Consider the following 16,612-nt stretch of genomic DNA (forward strand, 5'->3'; position numbering starts at 1 on the left):
ACATCTTCACTTTTATGTTGTTATCTACATTTTAGTCAACAGCACCCCTCTGATATTATTGATGATGGATTAACCTTAATCTTCTATGCAAGAGAATTTGTATCAAATTTTGGAATATCCTTTTTGCATGTTCATAAACCTGACACTTAAGTTGAAAGAGTTGGAAACATAGAAGAGCAAACTCAGAACTGGACAGAGTGAGCTCATGTAAGAAATCAAAATTTAACTGTCTGATACTGTTGAAATAATGTTATCAATAAATTCACAAAAAAGGCCGTAATGAAAATGGTGTTACTTCCTATCCAGTCTGCTGGGCCATCCAGTCTACCTTTTCCTCACCATGGCAACCCATCATCATCTTCAAGCCACTGTTCATACAAGTCTACCAAGGAACAGCTAAATGTTTCAGCTGAAACAGTCCCATGCATGTGCCAAAATGTGAGCCAGTATGTACTAGAAAGCAAAAGCATCTGCCATGCGTTTCCAAATGAACTATTTGATGCCACTCCAGATGCAGATATCGTTACACAATATTTGTACAACCCTAAGAGAATGGTAATAATCAGTATTATCTTTGTTACATGATCAAAATATCTTAATACATGGTGTATAAGTGCTCAGTGATAACACTATTTAGAATAATGCAAGTTTTCCTTTAAACAAAAAGGATCAATGTTTATCGCTACCAGAAAAACTGAGTCTACAACTACGGGAAAAAAAAAAAACAAACAAAAAAAAACAAACCAAAAAAAAAAAAAAAAAAAAACAAAAACCAACACCTGTCTGAGTGCCTGATCACCAAATGATTTAATGTTACAACTCAACAGTTCAAACAGTATCTATTTTGCTGCCTACAGCTCTAGCAGAAACTGTAAATGAATGCTTATTGCACTCTCTCTTACAGCCTTTTCCTAGCACAGAAGGGGGACCTGCCCCAACTCTTGGCTTCTCTGGCAGCTTTTAAAGCTGTGAAAGTTATTTCACTTCAACATATTTCAGTCTGCTGAGAATTAAAACTTTTCTAACCAGTCTAAATACAAACTGTGATAATTCCCAGGAAAGATACTAAATGTACAGGCATTTTTCTTACAGATTCCCAAGTTCTGATATGCTCCACCACATTGCCACAAAATCAAGGACCTTTACAGAATAACTCAGCCATACATGTAGTAATTAAAAAGGGTTAGACACAGAGTGTATAAGGAGACCATTACCTCAACTGACATGTAGTTGTCTTTCCAAGTACTTTTTCTTCCAGTTCCTTAAAAATGTACAGTTTTGTAGCATGCAAAACTGACACAGAGAACCACAGATCTGCAGCTACAGAGTGCATGTGTTCACAGCTGGGAAGACAAAGTTCCTGCTTTAATTGTCAGGTTAGCTTTTTCAAAAGCCAGTTAATGGAATGACCATTTCAAGAATGTCATACAAGGGTCTTGAGCTCTGGCAGAATCTGTTTGTAACTCCCACGCTGAGAGTTTTCTTTGGACCTCCAAAAGAAATATTTTAAATTTCTCATTAAAATTATGCCAATTGTTTTGTATAACATCAATCTCCACTAAAAAATAAATTAATAAAAATCAAGGAAACCTCTCCTACAAAATAACCACCTCCTTCATATATCAAATCTAGATGCCATGATAGTAGTTTTCATCAAACGTATTATTTACTCTTCCATCTGAATGGTCTATCCAATGTTATCATTTTAAATCTAGTGAATGGTGTTAGATCAAGGTTTACCATTTTCTCTTACTTCTGCCTCCTCCCATAAGTTGAAGCAAGACATGTACAGTTTGTATCCATATGTATTTGTATACATGCACACATACAAGAATGTAGCATGTATCAGTATCACAGACCCATTGTATAGAAGGCTGCTTAAAACATGGAGAAGGAGTTTTAATTATTATGCTACAAAAAAGTGTCTAAAGACCTTCTGCTTTAGTGGGTCATGAGGATGAATTTTTAACCAATGATAGAAAGGTGTTTTATCATATATTTCGGTCAGTCACTTTAGGATTCAGTAACTAGAAGAGTGTTTTTTTTTTTTTTTTTTTTTCAGAAAAAGTAGAATAAAAAAGGAATTATACCTTCTGCTTACAATTATCTTAATGAAAGGATGCCTAAGCAACTGAACATCATTAGTTTGTACATGAACAACTCTAACCTGTATAACAAAATTACTGAAGTAATTCCAACTTTGCCTTGAAGTTCCAAAAATCAAGATGTACATGTTTGGCTGGATTAGTTCAGTTACTCAGAAGTCAGTGGAGTAGTAACGAAGATAGACTGGGCCCACTATCTACCTTCACAGCACAAATGAATAATGCAAATGTGTAGGCAAAGGACCATGAAGCGTCTCAGTTTAACAGTGCATTTGAAATGTATCACTAACTTCCAGCTTCTTGAAATATTTATCAACCACAGGAGGTTCCACAGAGAGTACACTCTATCAGGGACTTCACTGAATTTGTATTTCTACACCTGACTCAGAGGACTTGAGAAAAAGAGACTGGGATTAACTCCTAAAACAACTTCAGGTACTGCTCTGTCACCACAGGCTTTGCAAGTCCCTTCATAACTGTCTCTGAGTCACTTTAATCTTCTTCCCACAGCCAAGACTAATCGCGGTAGCCCATCTTACAGGGGAGAAGAGGAAATCTTACAGGTTTCTGGATGTTTGACTTCAGAAGTCACTAAAAATAAATCGTATGAAATCAAAAAGCTACTGAAAGAATCCACAGTAACAAGCATGCTTTGAAAGACCACAGTCAACTCAAAAGTGCCACACAGTGAGCTAAGCAGTCTTATTCAATTCAATCTAATGACATGAATTAGAACTAGCTAGATCAACTAGGAACAAGCTTGGATCAGCCCGGCCAAGCATTTAAACTACTAAATCCCAATCAAATGTCTAATTAGTTTTAGTACACTTTTTTGGAGATAAAATTAGTTCCTAATCTTGAAGCAATTATGATAGTTTTATTGGTCTATTAAGGATCAGAACATATGAAGTAAGATTTTTTCATACTAAACACTCTTAAAAAAAAAAAAACAAAAACAAAACAAAACTACAATAAAACAGAAAGAAACAGCCCTTAGCTTAAGATTGAGCAGTTAAACTAGTCTGATACAGAAAAATCTTTGGCTTCCAAATTTAACTAATAAAAAACTAATAGTCACGCTTTACATCAAAAGAGAACTCCCTCAAAGATACATGTTTCATTCGTTTTGAAGGGTAAATGCTAATTCATTTAAGTGGAAAAATGCTAGTAATCAGTAGTACTCCCTAGTAAATAGTAGTACTCCAAACCAACATATTCCTTCAGTGTCTTGAATCAGGAATAAGATATAAAGTCAACCTGCTTTCTACGCCTTTTTTATTTTTTTTTTTTTCTTTAGGAAGCACTAGACACAAGGAGTTGTTTTCACATTTGAGAGATTTCATCTTAGTTCAGCCAAAAGACCACACCAGTAAATACACGGTTACCTTAACGAGTGTACAGATGATCCGCGTCAGAAATGGCTGTTGGGACTTTTTCATTTAACTGACCTACACATGAAATTCATTTATTTAATCCCTTGAACAGTCAGTCACGTTTCCCTGGGACTTGAGCAGCACCAGATGAAACTAGGAAGTCAAAACCACGCATTATTTTCACTAATCTTTTGTAACGAATTTCAAATTAGCTGACCCATCTACACAAGTCTACCTGAAAAGCTTACTAAAGACTTAAAGATTAAACATAATTGTAAGAGATGCAAATCCCATTCGCACTTATTTAAGGCTACAGTCTAGAGGGGAAGAAAAAAAAAAGTATCAATCACTACGGTTAAGTACATAGTATTTACTGAGAAGATTTTCTAAGGTAAAAAGCACAAAGCAACAGGTCTATAAGCTCAAAACATGCATCTACAAAAATACCTTTTCATACAAGAAAGATTAGTCTTTTAGTCTGTTAAATTATTTTACGTCGGGGGAACTACTGATTTTCTTAAATCTTTGCTTTCAGACAAATTGAAACAAGAAATCACTAGTCAAATAACGTGTTGCTGAGTAAGGGCATGAAACATTTTGGGAAAGCAAGACACTTCCCCTAAAGAGTAACATTTTCTTTCTTGTCTTTAATGGACTCTCATATATCAATTGCACCCTCTTTATTGAGCCAAGAACTATGTTATAAAAAAAAAAAAAATCAAAACCTAACAGACACAAGTTAAATAGCATTTCACGTAAACTTCAAAATCTATTATGCTACGTGTACACGCTTGCAGAAAGAGATTTAAAGCATTTTGATATAAAAAAAAAAAAAAGAGACATTCAGAAGTGATGTTTAAACAAGTTATGTATCTTTTCACGAAACCTCTCGTTTCATCTCAAACAAACACATTACAAAGCAGCCCCAAACAAGTGATCCATCTTTAACTCTTTACCTTTGTCGCTCAATTGCAAATTAATCTCCTTAATCACTTCAGCATTCGCTGTGGGCAACTGGGAAGTCTCCTCACAGCTGAGCTGAGTTTCCCTCCTCTCCAGAGCAGCAGCTCGAGCAGCTTTAGTCTTTTTTTTTTTTTTTTATCCTTTTATCACTTATAAAAATAAACTTGTAAAAAAAAATAGCCGGCCAACGCTGCCGGCCATTCTGAACGGTGGGAAAGACCAGGACCACCACAACAAAACCCAGCCCCTTCGCCGCTTCTCAATGTTTTCACGGCGCTCCGAGGCCCGGCCGCGGGCAGCTGCCGCTGGCCCAGCGGGGCAGTGCGGGCGGGGAGAGGCGCGCTCCGCCGGGCACAAAGGTCTCCATGGCAACCGCGGGCCGAGCCCCCCCATCGCCCTCATTCAAGCAACACCTCGTCACCGCAGGCCCCGCCTCCCCGCCGGCCCCCCACCGCCCCGCCCATCCCCCCCCACGCCTCCCGCGACAAAACCCGCGGCCGCACGGCAGCTTTCGCGACCGAGGTGGCGGGGAAAGCTCCCTCGCCGACATGGGTCCGCAAACCGGCCTTCAAGCAGGAGCCACGGCGAATTACACGCGGGCCGATCGCCTCCCAGCAGATGCGCCCTTACTGAGCCGTGGCCCTGCCGTAAATATTCACTGTGTTTTGTTGTTGTTGTTTTATCCCCACCCCCCCTCCCCGCCAAGTGCAGATCAATCTTCATACATATGTATTTGTATATAGGTTTTCTAATTGAGAATAGAAGTCGATAGGCTACTACAGAATCTCAGCACAGCATAACTTCACACTGAATTAACCAAAGCCCACATTCTTTAGCTTATCAGTCTATTCTAATACAAAGAAGTGTATTTTGGGGAGGTCTGTCTCTTTTCTCTCTTTTCTCTTCCATTCCCTTCCATTCTCTTCTCTTTTTTTTCCCTCTCTTCTTTTCCTTTTTTTTTTTTTTTTTTCTTTTCTTCTTCTGCTTTGCAGGCTGTATGACCTGAAGCTATGAAATTTTTGCCTTAAATCTAAAAAATAAAACTGACTTTTACACTCAGATTTTTAGAAGTGTGTATAGCAACAAAGGCAACGTGAAAAGTGAAAGGCTGAATGTCTGGTCTGGCCTGCAGCACCCACAGCTCCAGTTCTCCAACATACGTTACAAGTATCGACTTTCGATACAGAATTACCTCTGCTGAACTCTACAAGATTCTTCATACATCCTGAAGTTGGAGGGCTCCCAGGTCAAGGATGAAGATGCCAGAGGTGGAAATGAGTCTCAAGCCATATTCATGACAAATCCCTACAAGCCCATGCAAGACCTCTGTAAATGTAATTAACCCTGTAAAGGATTACTGTCGTTCTTTGGAGAGGTGCAAATGGTTGAGTAATTAAATTATTCTTCTGAAGGCAAAAAGACTGAAATTGCTTCTGAGGATTTCTTACTAAGGTGCCTTATTCATTCTGACCATTTCAGTTGGTCAGCACTTGTGCAATCTAAACACAAGAAGGAAAATACTGATTATTTTGTATACAAAGATCCCGTCAGGAAAAAGTCTTCACTTTCCTTCACGTAAATATGAGATTCTTATTCATGTGAACAAACTGCATCAGCTTAGACTCCAAAATGAACTCTTCCAAATATTTATAATGAAACTAGATATGATTGTCATACCCATTTTAATTTTTAAACAATGTTACAGCACACAGCCTTCATTATTTGCTGCCAATGTTTAGCTTAAAGGCTGAAGGACTGGACTAGAGGCTTGTGTTTCAGTCTTTTGTTTGAATTCCTTATTCAATTCAGTTCTTAAAGAAACAGTTTCTTTCTACTTAGAAAGAGCCTCTCCCCTTTTCACAACCACAATGACCAATGCACCTAACATCTACTGTCAGTAATTTTTACCATTACTGGTTAGGAATCATAACATTTCTGTGCACATTTCAGTAGTTTTCTCTCAAAACGTCACAGGGAAGCTGAGGTCAGTTTTACTCGATTTTAGCAGGACACAGTACAGATGATGAGGGAGGAAGAATGACATTTCTGCATCTGAAGGGAAAAAAAATGCTGACCCAGCCCTCCCCGGGTTTACCTGCACTCCCTGGGGCAGATGTAAGTACATGAGTTGCACTCAACTTCCCTCCAAAAAGGAACAGAGGGAACGAACAGAAAGCAGCTAAACAGGTTCAGCGGTTCAGCATTAGAAACTTCTTTTGAACACCTGCTGAGGCCAATGTATAACAATAAAAAAAGAAGGACACAGTTGGCTACTTCTTCCAGAAACTTTTGGAAGGGGAAAACCCAACAGTTAACTATATTTTTAAAATTTCAAGGAGGTAAAATTTTGCTGGGGGCAAAGGATGGAAAATTACATTGTTAAGTCCTCTATTTCAGCTCCTGAATTGCAAACTGACTGGCTTCCTGGTAACTTTGCCAAGCTGTAACTGTCATTTGAGGAGTGCAGCACAACAATTTATTGTTGTTCTCCATTGCTGCCTAGGATGTAATAAGAAGATTGTGCATGATAAATTAAAGGTCACAAATAAATGGCAATTTCATAGAAGAAAATCTGTTCCACATGAACTAATATCTCCAAGGGGTTAATTAAATACACAGCAGTCTGAGCATGTTCTCTTTCACTGAAATACTGTGAACGACCAACCTGTTCCATTTCAGTGTGCTAATATACATCACCATCTCAGGAAAGCTCTGTCGAAAAAATAAGAAAAAGGGTACTATAAAGTCATTGCATCTATAGCAGTAGTGCCCAACACATGGAATTTTGCAGTATATTTAACAGAGGAATTTAACCTAGTAATAAAATTCAAAGGAATTTCACTCTCATTGTCAAAATCAATGATTGCTATTAAAATGGATTGCCACATATTCATGAAAGAGTTGTTCAATAATTTGACATTTTTACAGATTGCTGTCTTTATATAAAGGGATCCCATCTCATAAAAGCGATTGATGAAAGTGGAAGAAAACTATTTTCATTCCAAACTATATACCCTTCCTGTTGTTAGAGTATGTACTTCTTCTGTATAATAAAAATTCCTATACACTAAAAATTGATCAAATATTTAAGTGTTCTGTTGATGTTTGACTTATTGTATGCTGAAGCTGTGCAAACTTTGAGAGTTTACACAGGGAAAAGCAGAAAGAAATCCTATAATGTATTTTAGGCTTTCTACTAATACTCAATGAAAACTGACTTTAGGTTGGGATACTGAGAAAGGAGTTTAGGTGCAGGACATTTCAGTTGCTTAGGCAGCACATAAATGGTTATCTCTGAACCACAATTCAGTGTTTTTATGCTGACATCCACCACCTCATTTCAATCTACACAAATGCACAGTCTCATCCTTTTCATACTGGTTCTTCAAGAATAATTTATAAAATCTCCAAACATTGAGAGTGTAGCCACTAGTGGGATTCTTTGTAATTTGAATGAAAAACATCAATACTCAAATCTGTGTTTTTCAGAAGAGATAGATCTGTAAACATTGCAAGGGTGTCATACTAAGGCCAGAGTTAAAGGTTAGCTTGTATTTATTCCCCTTTAAGTGTCTAGTGAGCCAATAGGATGCTTTCATAGGATAAATTGCTGTACAAAGCAGAAAGAAGATTATTTCACCTAAAGTCACACAAATATTTAGGGGATTAATTTGGTAGTGATTTCTATACTGGGTTGTGGTGTGACTTTTTTCCTACTGAACTCTTTCTAGGGCACATTTAGTTGTTCCTCTGCTTGACAATCTACACATATGCAGAAAGATTACTTGAGAATCTTTCTCTTTTCTCTAATAACATTTTCTGGTTTGTGACATTAAGGTTACCATGAAATAGCACTGCAAGTACTGCAGAACCTCAGATATTTTTCAGAAACTCAGGCCTGTGTCACAGTCTCTTATTGTGTTTTACCCATGTTTTCTCTCTTGATTTGATAACCCCGTGGTGAAGACCATGCTAAGAACAAGTGGGGGTTTTGTGCGATACTGTGCATGGTGGATCTGCAGATCCCTACAACTTCTCTTCCATGACATACTCAGCTCAGTCAAGTAGTGTAAATAGGGAATTTTGTTCTTGCTTAAAAAAATGAATAAAGTGTTTCTTGGGATCTGAATAGACAGTAGTATATAGCATTTACTTAGACTAACGTTTGCTCTTTATATTCTGCAACACTAATGAATGGCAGAATTCTTTTAAAGAAAAACTACAGGCCACAGTCCTTAAGACTGTTTCACTCTGTAAAATCACCAATTCAGTGATATTAAGAAAGAATGGAACATGGCTGGGCACCTGAAGATTTGCCAATAAACATAATTGAAAGAGCAACCACAACATTTCCTACCACTTTGTATCAGCTTTGTAAGTATTCTTGAGTGTTTTTTTAACACCCAGTAAGAATTTTGTGCAATATGAGCCGCTTTTAAGTCAGACAGAAGAAAATAAAACAATTCAAGAAGGGTTGGGCACTTCCATCACTTTCTGAAAATCAGAAATAAAACTCTCTGATTCCAGTAGGAACAGATTTAGGTCAGCTAGAATTACCATTGACAGCTAACATTTATGGATGTACTGTACTTAAATTCCAACTAATTGGCTTAGTGGTGATTTCTGTGAGTTACAAGGAGGTCTTCCAGGCACATTGTTCAGAAAATTTTTGCAATCAAAGATTTGCAATTGGAAAGGTTCGTTGGAAGTTTCTTACTAGATTTCTAGTAGCTACAGAGTTTAACTAATTGTATGTCATGTTTTCTGTTTTAAAAGTAAGGTTATCCTTCATGGCAATCAAATTTGTTAGTGTGATCTGCTGGGGTAGTAGTATGAAGTCATATATTGAGAATACAAGTGAATTCTGAAACAAAAAAAAAAAAAAAAGGAAAAAAAGAAAAAAAAAAAAGAAAAATTAGCTTGCCATTTGCGAAAATTTACATTTGTCCACATAGCAGCATTCATCCTTGCAGCTGTTTTCCTACTTTAGAGGCCATGCTTGTGATATCAAATAATTTTTTTTCTATTTCTTTTTTTTTGTGCCAAGTGTTTTAAAAGTAGTACAAAACATCTAATGATTTTGCTATGAGATAGGTAAATTCATGTGTCCATTTGCAATACCAAAACACTTCCCCTACTACCTTCAGCCAGCTTCATTTTCAGAACGGGTTAACTGGAGGCAGTGTGTTTTACCATACCCAGACTAACAAGCAGTCCCTTTTATAGGGTTCCTAAAATACCTCTCATACTGATGGAAATGACCAGCAGCCCTTTAAAGAAGGGTTACACACAGTGGAAATGGCAAGCACCTGACACAATGAAACCTGCAGGTGTCTAAAAATGACAGAGCTACAGGTAAACTGGTAAAAGCACTAATGCTGGAATTGCTTTGTATCACACATACAATTTAACTTTACTCTTGGTGATTGAATTGGGTGCCACCTCATTTCTGACTACCGTTGATTTGCAGATTGTGCAGAGTAGTTATTTCTGCTGCTGTCTGTATTTTGAAGTATTAATAGAAAGTAAACGTGATTATACTTTGCCACCCCACTCTTGGGCACTTGTGTCTCCTATTTTCCTATCTGAAGTTAGAATTATTCTTTTATAACTCCAGCTTTTTCTTGTTTCTGTCCAAAAGGCATCATTCACACACTTCTCATCTTCCTATAAATTCTAACGAAATAGAAACAAATCCATCCTGGCTAATCTCTGCTAATGTCAGTGGAAAGTGCACCTAAACAGGCACACTGAAGATAATCCCAGATTCATGGAAAGAACATGGATGTCTTCAACATCACCTGGTCTGTGTGAAGCCTTGTTGCAGAAAGGTGCTCTAAGCACTGTATTAAAGAAAGAGAGGTGGGATGGGTAAAAATAGGGAAAAAGAAAGGAATAGGCTATTCTAAGCAGTGTAATCCATCCATTTTTTTTCTGTTGTTGATTTAGTCACCGTCAGAAACACAGGGCCTGATAGATAAACTTAATCTCAAGAAACTCATGCCACCTGCCTCTCATAGGTGAAGCTCAATCGTCAATGCTATTCTATACTATTTGGCACTCTGTACTACTTAAAAGTTCAATGCAAGCATGAAAAGAGAGCACAGAATCTGTGATGCTAGGGAAATTTCTTCCCCTCTTCTTTTCAAATCTTGATCGCTGACCTATGCAGCGAAAATAGGAGAAACTGGATAAATTCCCCTGCAAAGGAATATTCTGTTTCTACAGTCTATGTCCATTCATGGCTCTGTTGCTGTAAGAACTAACGAGACTAGTTTGCAGCCTGGAATTTGTTAAAAATATTTCATCTTGAACTGCTATAGATAAACCAGAAGAAAATCGGTGCACTGATAGGCATGACTGCTGGTTAGGTCTTCCAGAATAAATCAGTTGACTGTTTACTGCATTAAAAAAATCCACTAGATGCCCAGCAATGCTGAATACAATGCGTTAGGATAAGAAGGACAACTACCAATTCACTTCCCTTTCACATCACAAAATTGCTTAGTAAAGAGCTGCTGATCAACCAAAATCAGATCATCCATGCTGATTCAAAGTCTCCCTTCACATCCTTCTGACCCATAATGACAGCTCAAAATATTAGAGGAATAGAAAAAGAAACAGCCCATAATAGGCAGTGAAAGGCTTCTTTTTTCCTAACTAGCAATACTATGCTAAAGAACTGACGAAGAAGGGGTGCATGGGTAACCACATGAGGAATGTTCTACATTAGCAGAGGAAACTCTGTTGTTGCAGTTCTAGGAGATCAGTATTTTGCAAAACAGTAAGAAATAAAGCAGGGCAGGTGCTTCTGTCATAAGTGAATTCATATTATGTCTCACCTCAACAATTTACCTGTCCCACTGGCAATACGGAAAAATGGAAAACCAAATTAATGAGAGGATATGCTTGGTTGTATAAAATCTTAGAGGCCTGAGTAATGTGTGCTATTTTCCCTTCAAATATAGGAATTTATTTTAGTTTAAAATATTATTTGAATGAAGGAAGCCTCAAAGTTGCTTTATTTAATAGCAAAGTAAGTCCAAGAGAAAAAATGGTATATCAGAAAAATATTAAGTCAATATTGGAACTAACAAATGGAATGTGAAAACGTGTTATTACAGCTGTGTACTCCATTGCTGGTGTGGTGATCAGTGACAGAAAGAATTCATCACCACAACACAAAACAATGTCTGTAACACAATTGCACTTGCAACATCTTGTATGATGTATACAAACGTCAGGTAAAGTTCAACATCTGTGATGCTGAAGCTTTGTTATAGTCAAACATTATGATGGGTTTTCTAGCAAACTAGAAAGAGTTCAGGAACCAAAAGGGTACTTTGAATCTGCAGAACAAGCACACAGCAATGTTGTATGTCATACACGGTCTTACATAGTGTCACTTCTCCTGCTTCTGAGTCACTTTGAACAAGTAGAAGGCTTTTTAAATCTGACTTTGTGTCACAGCGCAAAAAAGAAATATATCCTTTTATCTGGGAATTCATCTCTGACCAGGAATAAAGACTTACTGCTCACAACAGGTTATTATCCTTCTCTTTCTGAATATAAAAATACTGGCCGGGTAACACGAGGCTGCTATCTGCTCCCGAAAGATCTGAAAGAAGAAATTATGTCTTTTTCCAAAGAGCATGGTATAATATAGAAGATGAGAGCAAATGTGATATTTTGTAAGGAGAACAAAGATTTGCATTTTCAAGCAAACTAGAATATAAACAGGTCAGGAGCTAGTAATCAAAATAAAACCAAAGCAGAAATCCATATAGGGAGTGGAGAATATTGACAAACAAGCTTTTCATTAGAAAAGACTTCTTGCGTCAATTTTTGAATTAAGAAAATCAATCAGAAGTGAAAATATACTGAGAGCAGCACCAGGAAGCAGCAGAAGTTCAATAGAGAGAAGCAGTGCAATCAGTTTGACCTTTCGTCAGACACTTTACCAACTCTGCAGAAATGGGGTATTAAGCAAATAGTGTAAAATAGGCTGAATTATTTAGCAAGTGTGGGACTCCTAAATCATCCTAGGTTGTGAACTACCTGTGTCAGCAAAACCAGTTGTACTGGAAAACAGCTTCCCAGGATGCAGCCATGGTTTGATGGGAGGGCAAGAATAAGGAGGAGCTCTTCAGGAAAGCCAAAGTCTGTGTTCAATTCAATTAGCAAGCAGATGTAAGTAAAATTTTAAAGGAAAAATAAAAGTGTTTTTTAAAGTCAAAGATATAGGGGGAGGAATTGGAGGAGGGTGTGAGGGAGTAAAAAAGCTGTTTCAGGCTTCTCTCTTGATAGTTTCAAAACTCCACTTTTTGAAAATGGCTATATGCTGCTGATTTTTTTTTTTTCCGTGTATCTTTAAAATGGACATTATGAAATCATTTGGCACAGAAAAATGTTAACAACAACTCTTTTTGCATGCAAAATTTCTTTGACAGCTTGGCATATAGTTAATCACTTTTTTTAAACTGAATGCACCTCAACACAGTGGACCTAATTTTTCAATGTCAGCCAGAATTTGCCATTAACAAACTTTACAAAACAGATTAAATACTTTGCTTCTTTCTCAGGCTTGTGACTTGGCAGTGGGCTGAAGAAAATGTGTATTTCCAGCACAATTAACAAGTCATTATTAGTTGAGATTAACCTGTTACAGATTCAATGGTTTTCTGTATTGGCTGTGGAAGTTCTCCGAACAAATTGATGAATGATTGCCACAAAAGAAAACAAGTTAATCTAATCAGAAGGAGTCTTGGAGGCTGAAGATGAAAAAGAGAACACATAAAAAGCAGGGAGCAAATTTAAAGTTCAGAAAGGTATTTCAGCCAGGGATACCAACAGAAAAGAGAAGAGGCCCTCATTAATGACTGCATCCCCCATTCCCTTTGGAGTGACAGGCACATTAACCTTCACTTGCTACAGCAGTTATGTCAGGTACCAAATAGATCTATTTCAGATAATTCTTTGGGACAATCATGATTGCTTGGCTACTGGGATTTTAGTTGAGGCTTTTAAACAGATAAAAATAGAGGGTTTGGTTTGTTTTCTCCAAAAAGCACACAGTGGACCCATTTAATAAGGTTTATTGAGGATGTAATTATTTTGTAGAGCAGGAGGATATGGAACTGTGCTTACATGCTCTCATAATAAATATTCAAGGCCTCAAATTCTATCTGTGGAACATTTTTTAAATAATATTTGCTGTAAAAATCAAGAAACGCCATTATGAGAGAAAGCATCTTGGTCAGTGATTAACAGACCAATTAAGTGACTTAAACTTCTGCTAACATTCTCCGGTCAACCATGCATTCACTCTAATAACTTACCAATGCTACCTTTAGATAACATCCTTTTCCACACTGTGTCTTCTCTTTGCAGCTCCTTCTTTTTCCTCCTCTCTCTCCAATCTCTCCCTTTACCTTTTCCTTGCATTTCACCTTTCTGATCTCCCTCTCTTTGGGTTAATTCCAGTTTCTTTAAGAAACACCACAAAAATCCCAGCAACCCCCTGCAAGCACACTATTCTCTCTGCTGGCATATTATCGGTCTGCCTGTCTCTCAAACAAAACCAACAATATTTTGAGGTTCTTCACTGAGAGGGTGGTCGGTCACTGCAACAAGCCTCGCAGGGAACAGTCAAGGCACCAAGCCTGGCAGAGCCCAAGGAGCACCTGGACAATGCTCTTAGTCATGTGGTTTAGTTTTAGGTGGTCCTGCGAGAAGCAGGGATTTGGATCCTTATGGGTCTCTTCCAACTCAAGATAGTCTATGGTTCAAAACATGACACATGGCAATTACCACTCCAAAAAACCCCATGCCCACAAAACCACTCAGTTCACCCTGTAAGCCAGACCTACCGTTTCCCATACACCACCACCAGGCTGCAGTGCCAGACCTTCACAGCCCCCTGGGGACACCCACCCACACCCCTGCCCATGGGCCCAGGGGTTTCATTTCAGGTTTGCCTGAAACACCCAGTGCTGACCCCAGTGACACTCAGAGAGCAGCAGGCCTGGGGCTGCACTGGGAGGAAGAGCAGAGTGCCCACAGAGCGGGCAGGGCAATGTCCTCCCCAAGCAGGGTGCAGGCCTACAGCATCTCTTTTATTTTTGCAAGGTGACAATACATATCACTGCCTACCATATCCTTCAGCCTGCCTTCACCTGCTCAGTCAGCCATGAGTAACTTTGACCTAGTGGATAATTATTTTTCTGTGCACAGAGCACTCCACCACGCTATTTTTTTCTTCCACTTCATAAATTTGAAGATATTTTGGTCATTGCCTCTTTCCATGCAGAGATGCAAATATTGCCTCCTTTCTTTTTTTGGCAACACAATTTGCAAGAGTTTCTGCTTGTGCCATGACCCATGCTGAGCTGTCTGTCAGCCTTGACACCTTGCCTGCGAGTGTTAAATTCAAAATCTGTTCTCAAGCTTTTTGAGTAGCTGCACTTGTGTGATATGTTTCTAGCTACCAGTAAACCAAGCTGATATACTGTGTAGAAAACATCAGTGGAAACTACCTAATGATAACTGACTGTTCACTCTAAGGACTTTTGATATTTGAAAGCACATTATTTCTATAGACTGGAACATGCAAAGTTACATCATGTTCACACAAGTAAGAGCTCAAACCGACCTACATTCAAAATACTTGCTGGGAGCGGGCAAAGAAAGGCAACAACACATTTCCCAGTGTTTCTTACTAGAGTGAGAAAACTAGCCTTCCTAGTAAGAACCTTTTCTGGGTGTATGCATTTATAAAAATAATGGCTAAAATCTTCCCTAACTCATGTCTCCTGAAACATCTTTGAAATACCTGACAACAGCCACACCCCAGGGAAAATTGTCTCCTTCCTTTGGCCTCCAGAGGAAAAGGGTTGGTATTTGGGTGCATTCACAAAATGGTCAATAGGGTCTAAATACTATAAACGAAGCTGCGTTCTACACTTTGCTAGTGGCAGACAGAATTTCTCTCAACTAGGGACTTACAGACACTATGACTAAGGTATAACAGAGAACAGGGGCTTGCTGCATGAAGAAGAACAATAATGTCTGCCTAAAACAATCTTGAGACTTATTCTACATGCTTTTGGGGAAATGACTTTTTAAATTTTCTTCATGATGAGGAAGGAGGTGTTTACTGCATATTTCTAAACTAAAAAACAAACAAACAAACAAACAACCCCAACCAACAAAACATACAAAACCCTGAACTGGCACATGCTGTTTTTCTTCTACTTATGGACTGGGTTGCATTCCCCATGACCTAGGGAGAGCAATTCTGCTCTCACAGACGTGCAGGCATATCCCATCTATGTCAGCTGGAGCTGTTCTGGAGAACAAAAGAAGAACTAATTCTAATAGACCCACATGGCTTAACATGCAACTTGGCCTTTACTTAATAGAACAATAAAAATAAATGCAAATAAACTTTTAAATGGTCATGGAGAGAAGTTAGGCTTGCACATTTTGAAAGGTTTGAAACAGGTAAATGTTTATGCAATATATGCACACAGCTGCCATAGGCATCCCAGGAGTAAATATACGAGCAGAAAGTGTTACATCCATTTAAATTACCTTTTCCATACTTGAAAAGAAATCTTTATGTAAAAGATACCTATACAGTAATCCAGCTTAGAATTTAGAGAATATTATCCTACTTATAGCTGTAAGTATTTTTTTAGCAGGTAATATTAATATATAACAACCACCTCAAAATACCATGTTCTCAGAGAATGCATTAGTACAGTAAGACATACCAAAAGAATTATCAAGAAGTTGCAGGTTTTTAACAAAAAGGTTTTTCTCATACTGAGTAAAACAAGCAGACTCCTCAAGCATCTAGAATTTCAAGCAGATGTAAATAAGTGATAATCATAATTGATAATCATGTCCACATTTCTGCTCTTCATGTTATTGAAGACAATGAGAAAAGAAAAGTCTCTTGCCAGCTGTTTAGTAGTAAGTAGCAGAATAAAGGCAATCTGGAGATCAATTCACTCTACTTCATAAGCCTAAAACAAACTACCCCATGGGGACGTAATTGAAAGCAGTGAGTAAGGATGGTGTAGAGCCCAGTGAGGCTATTTCCCCAGCTCCCACAGCCTGTGGGGTATTTGCTGCCACTGTTACAGCAGGAAATCATGAGGAAGTGCT

General features: G+C 38.1%; 1 protein-coding gene across 17 annotated transcripts in view; it reads right to left on the minus strand.

The window, feature by feature from the left end:
• Positions 1 to 16,612, minus strand: part of CTNND2 (catenin delta 2) — a 650,551-nt gene that overhangs the window by 429,268 nt on the left and 204,671 nt on the right. The window contains exon 1 of one of the 17 annotated variants that reach the window (XM_071804474.1): positions 4,435 to 4,792. The exons of the other annotated variants lie outside the window; for them this stretch is intronic. The gene's annotated coding sequence lies outside the window, so the exon portion shown is untranslated. Of the gene's footprint in view, positions 1 to 4,434; positions 4,793 to 16,612 lie in introns of those variants that run through there. 17 annotated transcript variants of the gene reach the window in all.

This window comes from Patagioenas fasciata, chromosome 2 (assembly GCF_037038585.1).
Source record: "Patagioenas fasciata isolate bPatFas1 chromosome 2, bPatFas1.hap1, whole genome shotgun sequence".
NCBI lineage: Eukaryota > Metazoa > Chordata > Aves > Columbiformes > Columbidae > Patagioenas > Patagioenas fasciata.